Source organism: Apus apus, chromosome 4 (assembly GCF_020740795.1).
Source record: "Apus apus isolate bApuApu2 chromosome 4, bApuApu2.pri.cur, whole genome shotgun sequence".
Classification (NCBI taxonomy): domain Eukaryota; kingdom Metazoa; phylum Chordata; class Aves; order Apodiformes; family Apodidae; genus Apus; species Apus apus.
The window spans coordinates 100884229-100900297 of NC_067285.1; positions in this window are offsets into that span (position 1 = coordinate 100884229).

A 16069-nucleotide genomic window follows, 5' to 3' on the forward strand; every position below is an offset into this window, starting at 1 on the left:
GTCTACATCCAGCTTCTGTATATCACCAGAACTGCCTGTCCCAGAGCAGCTAGAGACCACACTCCTAGCTACACTATGTGGGAGCTGCAACACAGGGGAAATGCTTGCACAAGCTGGATCTGGCAGAACAGCTGGTAAGTGGGCTCTCAGAGAAATCACTAGCACCAGGCCGCTAAAAAATGCACATATGCTTTCTTTTTTAAATGTAAAAGGAGAAATGTGTTGGTACTAAGTGTATAGCTGCCTAATGATTAGGGCAATCATCTATGAAATGGGAGACCAAAAATCTAAGCCTACCTAACTGAGAAGGGTTTTCAATGCCCAGCTTTCCCCAGAAGGATAATTTGGTCTGGGGAAGAAGCATCCTCCATTTGTCCTCTGAAAGTCACAGCACAGAATGCATAAGATAGAAAGGGACCACACGTAAGATACAAAGAAAAGGCATGAATTTGCAGCTTGGCACTAGGAAGGACATTCAGCTGGATAAGCAGGAATATGGATTACTTGTGTTATATGGACCATGTACTGGATAAATTTGACAAGAAATAAGGCCAAACAACAAAAGTTCTACTAAATTATTTGAAAAAATACTCAGAAAAGGAAAATTCAGATCCTAATTTAGAGTGGACAATGTTGCTGTTGCCATGAGTAACACAATTTACCTTAGGAACAGGGGTTGGATTTCATGCATATCTCTGTGGGTCCTGGTAACTAAGCAGCTCTCCCAATGGAGAGAATAAGATTTCTGGCCAGAGATTCACTTATAATAATCTGAAAATAGAGTAAATGAGTTGCATTCCACAACTCTCGATTATAGATGGACATTAGATCAGATAAAAGCTTCTCAAGTAAGATGAGAGATGTTACTTTGCTAACTAGTTGTCCCCAGGAAACTGTGGTGACCCTAGGTGCTTAAATCTGGGGTTTGCAACTGACATCTGGGGACTAAAATAAGGTACTGCCTTACATTAGGCATCTCAGCCTTTTATTAGATTCCAGCCCTACTGATACAGACAAGAACTAAATCCGATTTCTTCTTATCATTTTCTTCCTTGTTTAGCAGTAGCCCAGCCTACAATAAACAAATGCACATAGAAGCAGAAGAAAGAAAATGAAACACAGCCCATGTGCAGAAATATTTTTAAATGTTAAGTGAGTTGCAGAATAATTAGAGTATAGTTACTTAATGAGGCAGCAGTTCTTATTATGTACATCAACTGCCTCTTGCATTGCAAATCTGGAAATAAGTTAGAAATGCCAATTTATTTTAAAGGTGTATATATATGAGTTAATGGTATGGAAAAATCTAAAAGGTTTGTTCCACCAAAATTATCGTCTTAGTTTACTAAACACAAGGAACTTTTTGCAAAAGGTTTTGAAAATGTCCCGTATAGTTTTAGATATATTTATACTTTCAGGAGCTGATGCATAAATAGAAAAGATAATATTGCGAATTTTTATTTATCTTACGCTTTTAAATTTGCTTAATAGAGATAAACAGAATGAGCATGTTAAGATTTCTTTCTTCTGATTAATTTTACAGTAATTCAAAGTGTTTCAGTTTTAAATGAATTGTTTGAATACTAAATTATGCAGCTTTATGATCCAGGAGATAAGCAGAGCTCTAAAGATGCCTCTGAGACTTGAAAGAGACAGCATTAGAAGCTCATTATTGCCGGCACATTTAACACGGTTAAAGTAGGGGAAAATAGCCATTAAGTTAATGTAATAGTTAAACTGCATTAGTTTGAAAAAATGCCCAGTGAAATGCTTACAATGAGGGTGTATCTTTAAAAAAAATAATAATTCTGCAGCATTTTAATATATTTAAGAGTCAAAAGCATTTGAAGAGTAGTCCTTTTCAAGCAATTTAACATCATGTTTACACTTGAATAAATACTCTGTTTATCACTCAAATGTGTGTCAGAGTATCAACATTTTCTGAAGAGAGAAGAGCAGATGTTAATATGCATAAAAGATGAGTTCAGGACTACTTGGTGGTAACAAACAAACAAGATAAGCTCCACCTCTTCTTCCCATTAGTCACTTCGTCCTCTGGGCCCTTTCTTCCAAACACTGAAAAGTAACAGTTGTACTAAAAGGAACAGCAGCTCTCTCCTAATTGCTTAAAAAGACCAAAGGAAACATTCAAATTGTCTAAAATGACAGGGAAAAGAGAATAGCTAAGTCCGAGCAAAGTCTACATCAAAGAAATGTAACGATTGTCATCAGAGGATTAGATTTAATATACTTCAGGTTTCCAAAAGTTAAGTAATCAGCCCCACAAAAGTGAAAGGTATAAGGGTAATCTCCAACATATACGAGTTACCACTTGCTCCAGAGCAGCTGCAGAATACAGCACAATTTTTAATGCCTCTTCCAAAATTGGTTGGTATTAATTATGCAAACTTCAGATAGTTCTTATTGCTGTTGCAATTCTGCAAGCTTTTTTTTTTCTAACCATGTCACATTTTTGGTCCTTCTTGACAACCACCCTTCAGATATTTATACATATTAATAAGATCCCCTCTCAGTCTTCTCTAGACTAAACAGCCCCAGGTCTCTCAGCCTTTCCTCATAAGGCAGGTGTTCCAGTCCCTTAATCATCCTCGTAGCCCTTTGCTGGACTTTCTCAAGTAAATCCAACCAATTCTTAATCCATCTCACTGTCCACTCCTCTACCCCACACTTCCTGAACTTGCTGGTAAGAATGCAGGTAATATAAAGTTTGGAGCTACTTCTCATGAGCTGATGTATCCCAATCTGGTGGAACCTGGACAGATGATGTCATGGTCTGTATTGGGGGTGGGTTGAGATTGTTCAAACGAGAACTGGGGGAAGAGACTTCTTGGGCTTTTCAAGAAGCTCATCATCCGATGCTTTCCAAATCTCCTACCAAAGGAAGGAGAAAGGTTGCTTTGGGCCAGGTGGAAAAAAAGCCAAGTGGGGAAAGTTTGTTACCTGTTTTGCACCTCATCTTACAGGGAGCCCCCACATCGTGTGTGCTGCTTCTACCCTACCGATTTTTAAGACGCTTTTGGTAGCAGAGGATGACAAGGAAAGGCTAAGGACTGGTGTCTCTGTTCTTAATGTCAGCCATCAAATGAATGCATATTAACTCCTAAACCATGAACCAGACCAGTGCTTGTGGTGGTAGAAAGCTGAATTAGATCTAGAATAGGGTAGCAGACCCAGCATCACTCATTACTTCTCTGCTGAGAAGCTTTCAAGCAGCCTGGATATACATAATTTGTTCTTTGCAACTAGGAAGAATGTGCCTGTTACAAAGACCTCCTTTGTGGCTCCACACCAAAGTGTTTGAGGAAGGAGGAATTCAGGGAAACTACTACTCATTCTTCTTTGGTCCCTTTTCCTTCCCATTAGCTGTGATTCAAGGATTACAGGGCTCATTCTTCCTCTGCCCTCTCCCTAAGCAGTGGGAGATGGCTCAAGAGTTGCAGATAATGCTTCTTTGCAAAAAATAATTAGAAGTCTGTGTTGCGTGTGGCAATCAAGTATCTACCTGAGGAAAAGGTAGCAGGTCTCTGCTGCCAGTGTTACTAGTCAGGCCTTGGTAGCACTAGAAATGAAAGGCCTGGGTGCCAAAACCAAAGTACGTCACTTTTAACATGGAGAGATAGAAGCACAAGATGGAGAAAGGCATCCGGAGTATTTTCCATGTTTACTTTTAAAAATAAAATAAGCCTTAGATTTCCTGAATCACTAGTAAAAAATAAAAGTCTCACAGAGGGGCCACGTTAAGATTTAGTACCAAAACCGCGCCTGTTAAAATAAACGCAATGGGAATTTTAGCTAAAATGTGTGTAGTTACCCCAACTGATGTTCCACTATCACCTGTCAGAGATCATAAGTGAACATAAAGTTAGATTAAGAACTCTGTAACTTCAGATTCCATTCAAAAGATAATGTTTCTACTACATTAACTGAAAATCAATTGAGATAAGAGCATCCTATAACTTATTGTTTCCAATGTCTGCATTGTACATTGACCTTCTTCCTGTCTTGGCTGCCTAAAGCACTACTGATTTTTACTGCCTTTAAGTAAAATTGTCTTACAAAAAATTAGGGAAGAAACAAATTAAAAAAAAAAAAAAATTGTTTTGTATATATTTTGTACTGATACTCCCGCATGCTCAAATATTTGCTTAAACACTTTCACCAAGGCATCTGGTGATACCTTATTTCCTTTTAAGAAACCTCCAGATTACACTAAACCATTTTTTTTTTCTGAGAAGGTATTTTTTGAGACCAGTTTAACAATTTTCCAAAATGGAGAAACTGCTACCAAATATTGCATGTCAGTGGAGTGACTGCATGAACAAATGAAATCTTGAGTATTATCTGATGAATACCTGACACACAATTTTCTATTCAGAAAAAGAGCTATAAGATCAGTTATTAAGACCAACCAGTGCTCACTTTGTGCATTTATTCACTTAAATCTAAGCAACTTTCCATTTAATATGGAAATAGAACTTCAATTTCAGTTCAACCTCAAGGGAGTTTGACCAGGATTTTATGTTGTGAAATTCAGATCTTTGGATCCCATACTTCTTTGCTCCATGCTTCCATACTTCTTCCATGCTAATTAATTCTCCACAGACCATAAAGTAACTATGTAAACTGCAGGAAAAGCTCTTGTGCAGTCAGTTCTAAAGGAGTCCATTTTGTTAGCTCTCTCTTTCCCCAAAGTAGTGTTCTATCAGTATACATTCTCTTTTACCAACAGCTACCAATGCTGAAATGACAACATCACGTGAAAATACATTCCATATTTTAAAATCTTACAGTATGCTTATGGATTTTTTCTCAATTGTTCTACTCAGCTTGCGAGGCAATGTTACGCAAACCAGATGACACACCATCAAAGATGATGGTCAGTCTTTTGAAGGAGCCTTAAAGTATAAAGTATAACTAAATTTGAAAATAAAAAATCCATTCTATAACTTAAACATACTGCTAATTGCTTCTTACTTTACAAAAGATTATATTCTCTCTTCAAGTAATGCAATTTCCAATAACAGATTATAAGGCTCCCAAAGAGTTGCACAGAACAAATTGAATGTGGACCTCTTTAAACTTAAGTACCTGAAAAATGCCATTCAATAATGTAAACTTGACAGTAAATTAGCCTCTCTCATGTTGTAAGTGCTCTCAGTGTTTAGAGCAAAAACATCTCAACCTTTAATTTTTAATTGAAAATAAGCTTCTGTGAGTTGATTCTAAACTTTTTCTGCCATAATAAAAAGGATTTTATAATGAGCAACAGAGATTCTGAAAACAGTTCCCATAAATCAGACATGGGCTGTGTCACCTGTTCTTAAGCATGCTTAACACTTCCCACTCAAACAAAGACTCAGTTTTCTCTTTCATATAATTTTGCCAAATTTCAACAATTTGTCATGACAGGTTTTACTCCAGGTGTCTGTCTATGGTTCATAATTTCCTTGCCCCTGAAAAAAAAGTAGTGAAGTAATTCAATCTATGTTTTGTTTTGTTTTGTTTTTAAATTTTGGCTTAGAATTATGGAGCATTTCATATGTTCACACCACAGCTTTCATTGACTTCACTTGCAGCTGTGTGTACTCTGCACCTGTGCAAATCAGACTGCAGTTTCACACTGTGTGCACAGAAAAATGAGGAAAGCATGCAATGCAACAACCTGTGAAAAGTTTAACAGTGTGATTTAAAAAAAAGTTAAAGAAAGGACATAGTGCTTTCCTTACCTTCCTGCTGGTGTCTCTTCCAGTGCATGTTAGAAATGAGAGACAGGCATCTATACTCCTTAATGATTTGAGTATTATTCTTGGAGGACATGTGGGGCCTGTGACTGGAACAAGAAATTAGTTAATTCCTGTATGTTTACACTGACTTTGAAGGTGACTTGTTTCCTCTGGGCACACTCTGTGAAACATTTATATTTCTGCCACAGCTATTTTGGAAGAACTCCTCACTGGGATACAGCAGGTATGCTTACACTATGCTACAAAACCTGAGTTATGCAACTTTATTAGTTTTTTCAGCTGAAGGTTTAATGCACAGGTTAAAACACAGAATCACAGAATTGTTTTGGCTGGAAAAGATCTTTAAGATCATCAAGTCCAACAATTAACCTAGCACTGCTGAGTCCACTACTAAACTGTGACCCTAAGCACCATGTCTTTAAATACCTCCAGGGATGGTGACTCCACCACTTCCGTGGGCAGCCTGTTCCAGTGCCTAACAGCCCTTTCTTTTTCCTAATCTCCAAACTAAATGTCCCCTGGTACAACCTGAGGCCATTTCTTCTCATCCTATTGTTTGTTACTTGGTAGAAGAGACCAACACCCACCTCGCTACAATCTCCAATCTGCCCCCATTAAACTTCACTGCCAAAGGATTTATTCTACTTGTCCTGACTGTCACTTTCTGAGATTTTACAGGCATTACTGCATTGGGATGTCTGACTCATTATGAACTGACAAACTTGTGCCCAGAGAACTTTATAATGGAGACAAACCTTTGAAGGACTTGGTCTCAGTCATGTAGTCATCTAAATGAGAGTGGTTTTCCTGAGGCTGCAAGCTTCTCCTTTTGTGATATACAATTTCAAGTGATCAATGGAGTGCTTGCTTTATGAAGAGAGGCAGCTCCTTTCTTTCTGATATTTCGGTTCAAACTATTTCATCTGCTCCTGTGATTACTCCTTATAAAGCATTAGAACAAAACAGATTTTTGCTTGTCTTGTGAATAACTTTCAGTTCTCATCACTATTTTGTCACAATAATACATTCATTTGGTGCAATTTTTCAGTCTTTTATCTATTTATTATTTTGGCCCAGAAAGTAACAAGGACACATGATTACCCATTGAAATTGCACGACATGGATGATGATAATCTGCACAGAACCCCCAACACTGTATTTGCAAAACAGTAATGCACAACTTCTATTTCTAGTCCTTTTTTTGCTCCAAAACATCCGGTGCTGCAACAGTTCACCACAGGGGATTGTATTTCGTGCAGACAAAACACTGCATAACCTGGCGGAAAGATATTTTTCTATTTGCTGATAATGCAGCCTTTGCTCCTTGGCAGAAAATGCCTTGCTCTTGATCTTATGTGCCAATTTAACATTCACTAGAGAGCCAGGATGTCACGGTTTGACTCAGGATGGGCAATTAAACCAGGGATAGCAACGCTCTCAGTCCCCTCCCCCTCCCACCCAAGTAGGGAAGGAGAGAGAAAAATAGGAGAGAGAGAGAGTTTTTGAATTGAAAACTAATCTAGGTAGGTTTCATTAAATACTAATGATAAAAGAAAATATGTACAAATATATACAAGTATGTGCAGGAATGTGCACAATCCTATTGCCTCCTCCCCACCCCCAGCAATTCCCTCAGCATCTCCTGAGCTGTGAGCAGTTCTGAAATGTCCCAAAGTGCTGCTGGAGAGAGTGGCAGAGCAGACAGGAGCTGAGGGGAGAGTTATCAGGGTCAGGAATGCACAAGCCTATGGATCAACAGTGATGGACAGACAGAGTCCTCCCTGGATGCCAGCCATGGATGGAAGGGAAGGGAAGAACAAACAGGAAGGAAGGGGCTTGACTTCCGTGATGCTTGTCTTTATACTGAGCCTTACGCGTGTATATATATGTATGGAATATCACTGGCCAAATTTGCTGTCTGTCTAGTCTGCTCCTCCCTGTGAGGTGGGTTGCAGATATGACTCCTCTGCTCCTTTACTATTCTAACAGAGCAGTGTCCTTGATGTCTCAGTTGTCACATAAACATTCCAGTGTTATCAGTCCACTAGCTGGAAAACTTGGTGCTAGTTAAAAGATTGCTCACTGAAGAAAAAAAAAAAAAAATCAGTCAAAAGAAAATTGGCTTCATCCTGACTCAAACCAGAACGTGGTGAATTTATATATTCTGTTTCAGTGGGACAGTATAATATATTACTCTTTCTTTTAATTTTTATTTTGTTCCAGAACTATCTTAGTTAAACTTGGCCAATACCCACTTGAAGTAATGTATGATGGTCTCAGAGGCACTGAACTTCTGAGCAGTAAAGCTCTTTTAGTTGCTTTTCAGCTTTAGCCACTAACAGTTGCCAAATCTAATAGCACAACAGTGGTGAGGCTGCCATGGCTCCATACCCCAGCGTCCAGATGCAGTGAGGCTGAGTGTGTATATGTACACACATGCACACTTGTACACACACACACACACACACACCCATATACACATGGCCAGCCACACAGGTCAACATGGACAAAAACCTCTTTACTCATGCAAATCATCTTGAGTGCCATTATGCACCATATACAGAACAACCAGGGGATCAGGTCCAGTCAGCATGGGTTTATGAAAGGAAGGTCCTGCTTGATTCATCTGATCTCTTTCTATGACAAGATGACCCACCTGGTTGATGAGGGAAAGGCTGTGAATGTTGTCTACCTGGACTTCCATAAGGCCTTTGACACTGTCTACCACAGCATTCTGTTAAAAAACCTAGCTGCTCATGGCTTGGACAGGCATATGGTCTGCTGGATAAAACACTGACTGGACAGTTAGGCCCAGAGAGTGGTGGAGGATGGAGTTAAATCCAGCTGGGGGCTGGTCACAAGTGGTGTTCCCCAAGGCTCAGTACTGGGACCACTTATTTTTAACATCTTTATCAGCGATCTTGATGAGGAGATGGAATGCACCCTCAGTAAGTTTGCAGATGACACCAAGATGGGAGGCAGTGTTGATCTGCTTGAGGGTAGGGAGGCTCTGCAGAGACACTTGGACAAACTAGATCAATGGAGTCAGGTCAGCTGTGTGAGCTTCAACAAAACCAAGTGCCAGGTCCTGCCTATTTGGCTCAAACCTATGACCACTCCAGAACCAGGGTACCAAACCTCTTAGCCTATCCACCAGCTCATCCAATGTGATGCTTGCTAGCAGTCACACACCAACGTACACCCACACAAGATGCATATGATTGGCTCTCTCCAGTAGTTTCACCACAAACACATGGGATCTCTGACCGGTGGTTTGACTTAACATGCTGTCACTCAGATCCCCCTCCACACACGTGCACACAGAATATAGTCCCTTACCCAAGAAAATAGTTATAAATGGAGTCTGATGAGAATAGAATACAGGACAGACTGCCATGATGAGGCACAGGGCATGGTCAGACAAGCATACTGACCAGCTAACATGCTTTATCTTTTTTCCTCTGCTTCCATGCTTGCTTCTCTGCAAAGCATGCTGATCCCTCGATTTCTCTGCCTTTGGTTCCTCCCATAAACATTTCATATCGAGGTCTTCTATAATCCCAAGTCATTCTTACCCAGCATCCCACAATGATTCCAAAACCTGTCAGGCAGTAACCTCCCTCAGCCTGTGAGGCAAACCAGAAGGCCTCTCCCACTGATGGCTGTCCTCCAACAGCCCTGGGAGGAGTCAGGGCAGGGGCTTGCTTCTCTGATGAGGTCATTGGGATTCCTTCAATTGTTATTGTGCCTCCCTGCACCTTAGTGTTTGTGGAAACAAGCTTTTAATCACATAACCTCATGCACTCCTACCTATTTCATAAAAAGTGGGTGACTTCCTGGCAGTGATCAGTTTGGGAAGTTCAAAGTAATTTATTTTTGGCTTAAAAGGAATCCTGGCACTAATGACATGTTACAAAGTGTTTGTGTTCCAGTTAACCTTTAATGGCTGGCAGGGTTACTGTGCCATTTCTATCTGGATATATAGCAACATCTGAATAGACTCAAATATCAGTTTACAGTGTAGCATGTTAAAAAAAACTTAGTGTCAATTTTGTTTTACTTGATATACTGCTGTCTATTTTGAGTATATGGTAACTTATTCATGGCCCCTTTAGTTATTTTAGTGAAAAGAAGACAAAACCTGGGAAGGGAGAAAAATGGACATCTGAGGACATTAATAATTTCACCTCTTTGCATTTGATTTGCCAGGAAGCAGGATTCAATGTACTTAATTCTCTAATGGATTCCTCTGTAAGTGTATATGTACATATATAGTTTGTATTTTTTATTATTCCATTGTCTTCAGTTATTTGAACTTCACCAAATAAAAGCTATGGAAAGAGCACTGCTGTGTCATCAGGGGAAGAATTTGTGTCAAATTGGAAGAGCTTTTGTTGTAGCACTACAGAGAAGGCTGAGGAGGAGATGCTGATGATGCATAGCATACCTCAGCCTCTGGACCATCATGACCATCCTCTTCCCTTGTTCTCAATGTGGTGCTCTTAATAATGTGTCAGGTTCAGTTTCTTTCCTCACCGTCCTGACATTCTTAACATGTCTGGAAGATTTCTTCCTGAGATTGACACCTCTGATTGATAGGCACTGGAAGTTAAGAGGCAAATACCAAACCTTCAGGGTCGGTCCTTGTCGCTATGCACAGAGGGACTTTGTAGCCTCCTTGAAATAATTCAACAACACTTAAATCACAAGATGAAAAAGAAGAAACAGAATTCTTTAACAAATTCCTAACCGTATATGGAAAGAGATCCAGATAAACCAAACAACATGATAATGACATAAAGTCATCAGTTTTATTTCCTTGGATTTTTTGGTTAGGAACAGTTATGTTCAAATTTCTTCTGGCATGTTTTGTCTAAGTGGACTCCAACCACTGACATATCCTGTTCTTGGCTTCCCCTCTCTGAAGTAAATACAGACTGAAATGACTGTATTGATTTTACTTTTTTTTTAATTATTTCTTAAGTAGAATTACACCAGTAAGTGCATATTCTCCCTCAAAGCTTTCTACAGTCTCCAGTCCTAATGACTAATTTAATTAAGCCAACTGCTCATTTCTTAACTCCTGTCTCCTGCAGGAATATAGCTTCATTTCACAGAAATTCCATTTTTTCCTTCCATTTAGAGATGCCTTTGAAGTGCTCCACTCAACCAGTGAGGTTTCACCAGTCTGAATGTGGTTTTGACTGTAAATCTGTCTAGTTACAGATGCAGTACAGCATATCTTGGCAGATAAATGGATCTTCCCAGATTGTATCTTCTCATCACAAATTTAATCACATAACTTTTTCAGAAAGTTGTGTATTCACCATGTAAACCCATAAGTGAGGACAATGAATAAGCTCTTTATCAGGCCTTGACAGAGACTAGATGTGATGATATAGGAAAAAAACCCAATCAATTGAGGTGATGGTGTGTTTGCCTTAGCTGACCCTCAGAGATGGCCGGTTGACATCTGGAGAAAGGCTGGCAATAGTCTGAGGTAGTCCTCCAAGGTAAAAAAGTTCTGCTACTGGAAACTATCTGCACATTTGTGGGGCTGCTCATGACTGCATCCTTGTTGCAGCACAAGAGACTTGCGAAAGAAACAAGGCACACAGATGAAGCCTGGTTACATAACTTACTCTTTTCAATCCCTGATAAATTTAGACAGTCCTGCATTACAATTTTAGAATACTGTGTGTTCCTTTAAAAAGCAGATTTCTGTGTCAGGGTCAAACTAGTAAAAAAAATATTTAAAATTAGAAGTGTTTATGCAAGGTCATATATTGCCAATTATGGAGAAAGATATCCCAGAGGGAATACAGTAGTATGTACTAGGAAAAAGATTTTGCTACTTTATACCATAACTGTTTTTGCAGAGGATTCCTATTGCACTGGTCAGCACTGGCATCAGTGTTTGTCAGAAATATGAACCCCTGTTGCAGCATAGAGTTATAGAATGGTTTGGGTTGGAAGGGACCTTAAAGACCTAGTTCCAGCCCCCTGCATGTGCAGGGACACCTCCCACTAGATCAGGTTTCTCAGAGCCCCATCCCCATCTGGTCTTGAACATACGGGCTAGAATGATGCAAAATTCCTCCAATATCTTGCAGCTCAAACAAAGGAGTTAGGGAGACTAAGTGTTGCTTCTGACAGGTCATTTCTCCCCAGTTTTAACTGCCAGCAGTGTGTTTGTGCGACTATTTCCTTTTTGTTTGCAGTGCAGATCCCTGTCTAAGTAGTACCGGAATGAAAATATCAGTCCCTCTCATTCAGGATGCTGCTCTACCATCAGGGAGAGCCTAGGAGGGCCAGGGATAAACTTCAGAATCTTTTGCCTCTGGTCTAGCTCTATTATCATCATTGTCATCACCACCACCACCACCACCACCACCATCATCATCATCATCATCATCATCATCATTATCATCATCATATTTCACTTGCCTTAACAAAGGTAGAAGGTACTTTCCACATAAGTCTTATAGCCTTTTTCTATGGAGACAAGTGTTCTCCTTTTCTACTAATATCAGAAAATGTGATCCATCCATCAAATTGTCAGAAACTACCTACAAGGCAGATTGACAGATTTTGTTCAAATTAATTTTAGGAAAGCTGAATAAATCCCTTTTAAAAAAGGTCAGTGACACCTGCCCACAGTATCGTTTGGTCCAATTCCTAATCTGATATAGTTCCTTAAGCTCTTCTTAAGTTGTCTGGAGCAATACATAGAGTTGAATTTGGCCTTATCTATTGAAAAGCAGTCGCTACTTTACTACCTTTGAAAATTTGGGCATAGTGCATATCTGTCCTCCTACTGTGGGAGATGCAGACTCCATTTGAACTAGGTGTCTATGGTGGTGATACACTTGATATTACAGCTTTTACTATAAAATCAAGCTTAAATTATTAATAATTGCATTATTGCCTTAATAAATGCTGAAGGTACAATAAAACTATGATTAAAGGTGCTTTATGATAAGAAAATTATAGTGTCTTCTAAGTGCTGTTGTTTAGTGTTAAGCAATAACATTACTGTGCTATGACACATTTACAGCACTTTCAACCTTCAACTTTATAGCCACTGTACAGCTGCTTCCCACTTTAATTTGAGATCGTTCTCCATTGCCAAGCAGAAAGTAGGATCAATGTGCACAGTGTAGTGCTCTGTAGGTAGGAGACCTCTAAGCCTGAGCTTCTCAGATATCATGACAAACAGCTGATGTAATAGTCAAAACAACATAGGAGGAAGAGGAATGACTCGTCTATAGGTGAAGACAGAGATCTTCCATCAAATGATTCTTCCTCCAGAAGAGACTCAAGGTGGTGGACAACAGTCAGCAGACAGAACTGGCTGAAGTATTCCTACTGTAATAGTAGTGCTACTAAAAGCAAGACACAAGTATTTGCTACACAATTTATCAAGAGATCCCTGCTGTAAGAAGATACTACAAGGCACAGTCTTTTATATGTAGCTGCCAAATGTGTCATCATCACAATATATTCCTTGTCAAATTCAAGTCGAGAGAGAAGTTCTGCGGAAATGTAGCCATGAGCACAGCTGCCAGTACAACTGAGCTGGTGTAGCTCTGGAAGTAAGCTTTCCAGCACCTTCAAAATTATTTTGGTAAAATTTGTTTTATTAGTAATACAAAAGCAACCTGTTATGTCACACACACAAAAAAAAGGAAGCCTGTGAATTTCTCTCCATTGCTCTTCTATCATAATAGATAATCACTGATGCTTATCTGATTCCTTAAAATTCTGCTAAGGAGTACTGAAGAAGATTTCAAAGTCAAGTTTGCTTTTTGTTGAAAGTTCATATTTTTTAAGAAAAAAAAAAAAAAAAAAAGAAGAGGTTATTACAGTTCCACAAGTGGTTTCTATATACAGGATATTCACATCTGACCTGACAGTGCAGACTGCAGTGTACAGCACAGAGGCTTTTGCTAGCTCTCAGCAAGCTAAAACTACCCTGTGAATAGTCCAGCTTTGTTACATTAGAGCTCTAAACACCAAGGAACTCTGCTTTTTACCTCATATTTCTCCCTTCTACATTGTAGTTTATATTGCAGTTACAAACTTAATTAGATAATCTATCTGGATATGTCATGTTTCTATTTAAAATTACAGCTTCTCTTAGACAAGGTTATAAAAAAGTCATATATGTGGGAACTGTAATGACAAAGATGTGGAATTTCTTTTAGCTTTGAGTGATGGTGAGAATTTATCATTTAACAGACAGGTATAATTTTCTAGCAGCAGTTTGTTTCTGTGTTGAACATCAACATTTGCGCTGAGTCCTGTATTTCTCTTCTCCATATGCCAGGAATAAGGTCCTTTTGCATCAACTTGTCACACTTGTTCAGTATATTTATGATTAGCTCAGAATTGATGAGCTTCATGTGTGTTGCCACATTTTGTCTTTTTGCTTTCTAATATTTCTCAGGTGCATAAACTAGACAGGTTTGATGGGAGCTAAGAAGTTACTCTAGGTGAGCGTGGAAGCAATGTCTCTCAAGCAAGATGAAAAAAAGAACAAACTTACAGGAACTGTGCTCATGTCTTACATGCACAGAAAGTGCAAGGGAGATCAAGTAATAAATTTACATGGCTGGCATTCACCTGCAGAACTTTTCCTTGACTTGCCCCTACCTGTCCACCAAGGAAGGACCCACTGCTTTCTTCTGGTCCAGAGAATGTTCCAGTCTCCTGGAGGTAGTACCTTCACTGATACTGCTTTAGATTTTCTATTTAACCTCCCACTGGACTCCATAGCTATATAGAGAGAGACATGTCCTATAACACAGACATGCAAAGATAACACCACAAGGAAAATAAATCATACAGTTAAACTAGCATACCTTGAAGCTAGACTCTTCTGTAATAAAACTTTGAAATGAACTAATGCTTTCATCCATGTGTGCCGAGTTCCCTGTTAAAAAGTTATACACATATCTCAGTTACATGCTGCTCACAAGAAAAATAGATACTATAAATAATACCACATATTTTCATTTCTTGAGACCTAGCATACAAACTGTGCAATTAATCAGATTTCTGTTACACAGAACAGTCCTTGAACATGAGCATTTACGAAATGACAAAACAGTAATGATTATAATCTCAAATGCATGAATAATCTGAATAGATGAGACTTCATATTGATACCAAACTAGCAAAGCAGTACTGAATGACTCTTCCCTTCCCACCCTGAAGTGTCCTAAACTACATTTCTTTTCATAGCCCAGACATCCCCATCTGGGTGAGGATAATAAAAGCTCAAATGCTGCATAGAATGCAACTTTATTTTGCTTGTTGAGCATAACTTGCAGGTGTACAGAAGTTGATATAAGGAGAAATCGGTCAAATGTATTTTTAGTGCTGAATATAGGCAGGTATTTCTAAGTGGAAGCCAGCTACTGGGCTGCTCAGATACTTCCTTTTTTCCGAATAGTGAAAAATCACCAGGATTTCTCTGGTTGCTCACACTCCTCTATTGCCCAGCCTTAGGTGAGCCGATCAGAACCTTTCTAGCAAAACAAAAATACACCAACATGTTCATTAAAGCCAAAATGTTTCTATAACCCACAGCTAAGACACTAGTCTGCTGCATGGGGACAAAACTAAAGGTTTATTTTACCTTCTCCAGAGAAATGCTGCATCAAAAATTTAGGCATAAACACAGCAGATGGCTTCCATGACTAAGGCCAGCTCTCAAAGCATCATGGGTTATAAATACACTTCTTAAAAAGAACTAGCTGAGTTTTGGGGCCAAAGCCAGACACTTTGATATATTTCCGTTTCCATGTAAGTGTTTGAAAAATTTTATTTTTATTTCAGAGCAGACCAAAAATACATTTCAAAAGTTCTCATGATATAAAATGTTCATCCTCCCCAGTCTAGTGCCAGATACTCCCTGCAAATACGTGCTTTTAAGCTTCTACATCAGTTGAATTAACTTTGACACATAACAATCTGTGGCTTTCAGAAATAACACCTAAAGAATAAAACCTTTACACTGGTCCAAATGTTTAAGAATTTGGAAGGGAGTAATTGCATAGGTAATTCCACTAAGCAGCCGAACACATTGAACTACAGAAATTTCCTCTGCGACTCACAAAGCAGGCAAGGTACACAGAATGTGAAGAAACACCTCTTCTGTTTGCACTGCTGCATAGAATGAAGAGGCAATTGAAAGGGGTAATTTTAGTAAATCTTGGAAGACTAAATGGATGCAATCATAGAATAAGTAATGCTCCTTTGTGTATAAAACATTAACAACAATCTGCTGTCAAAGATGC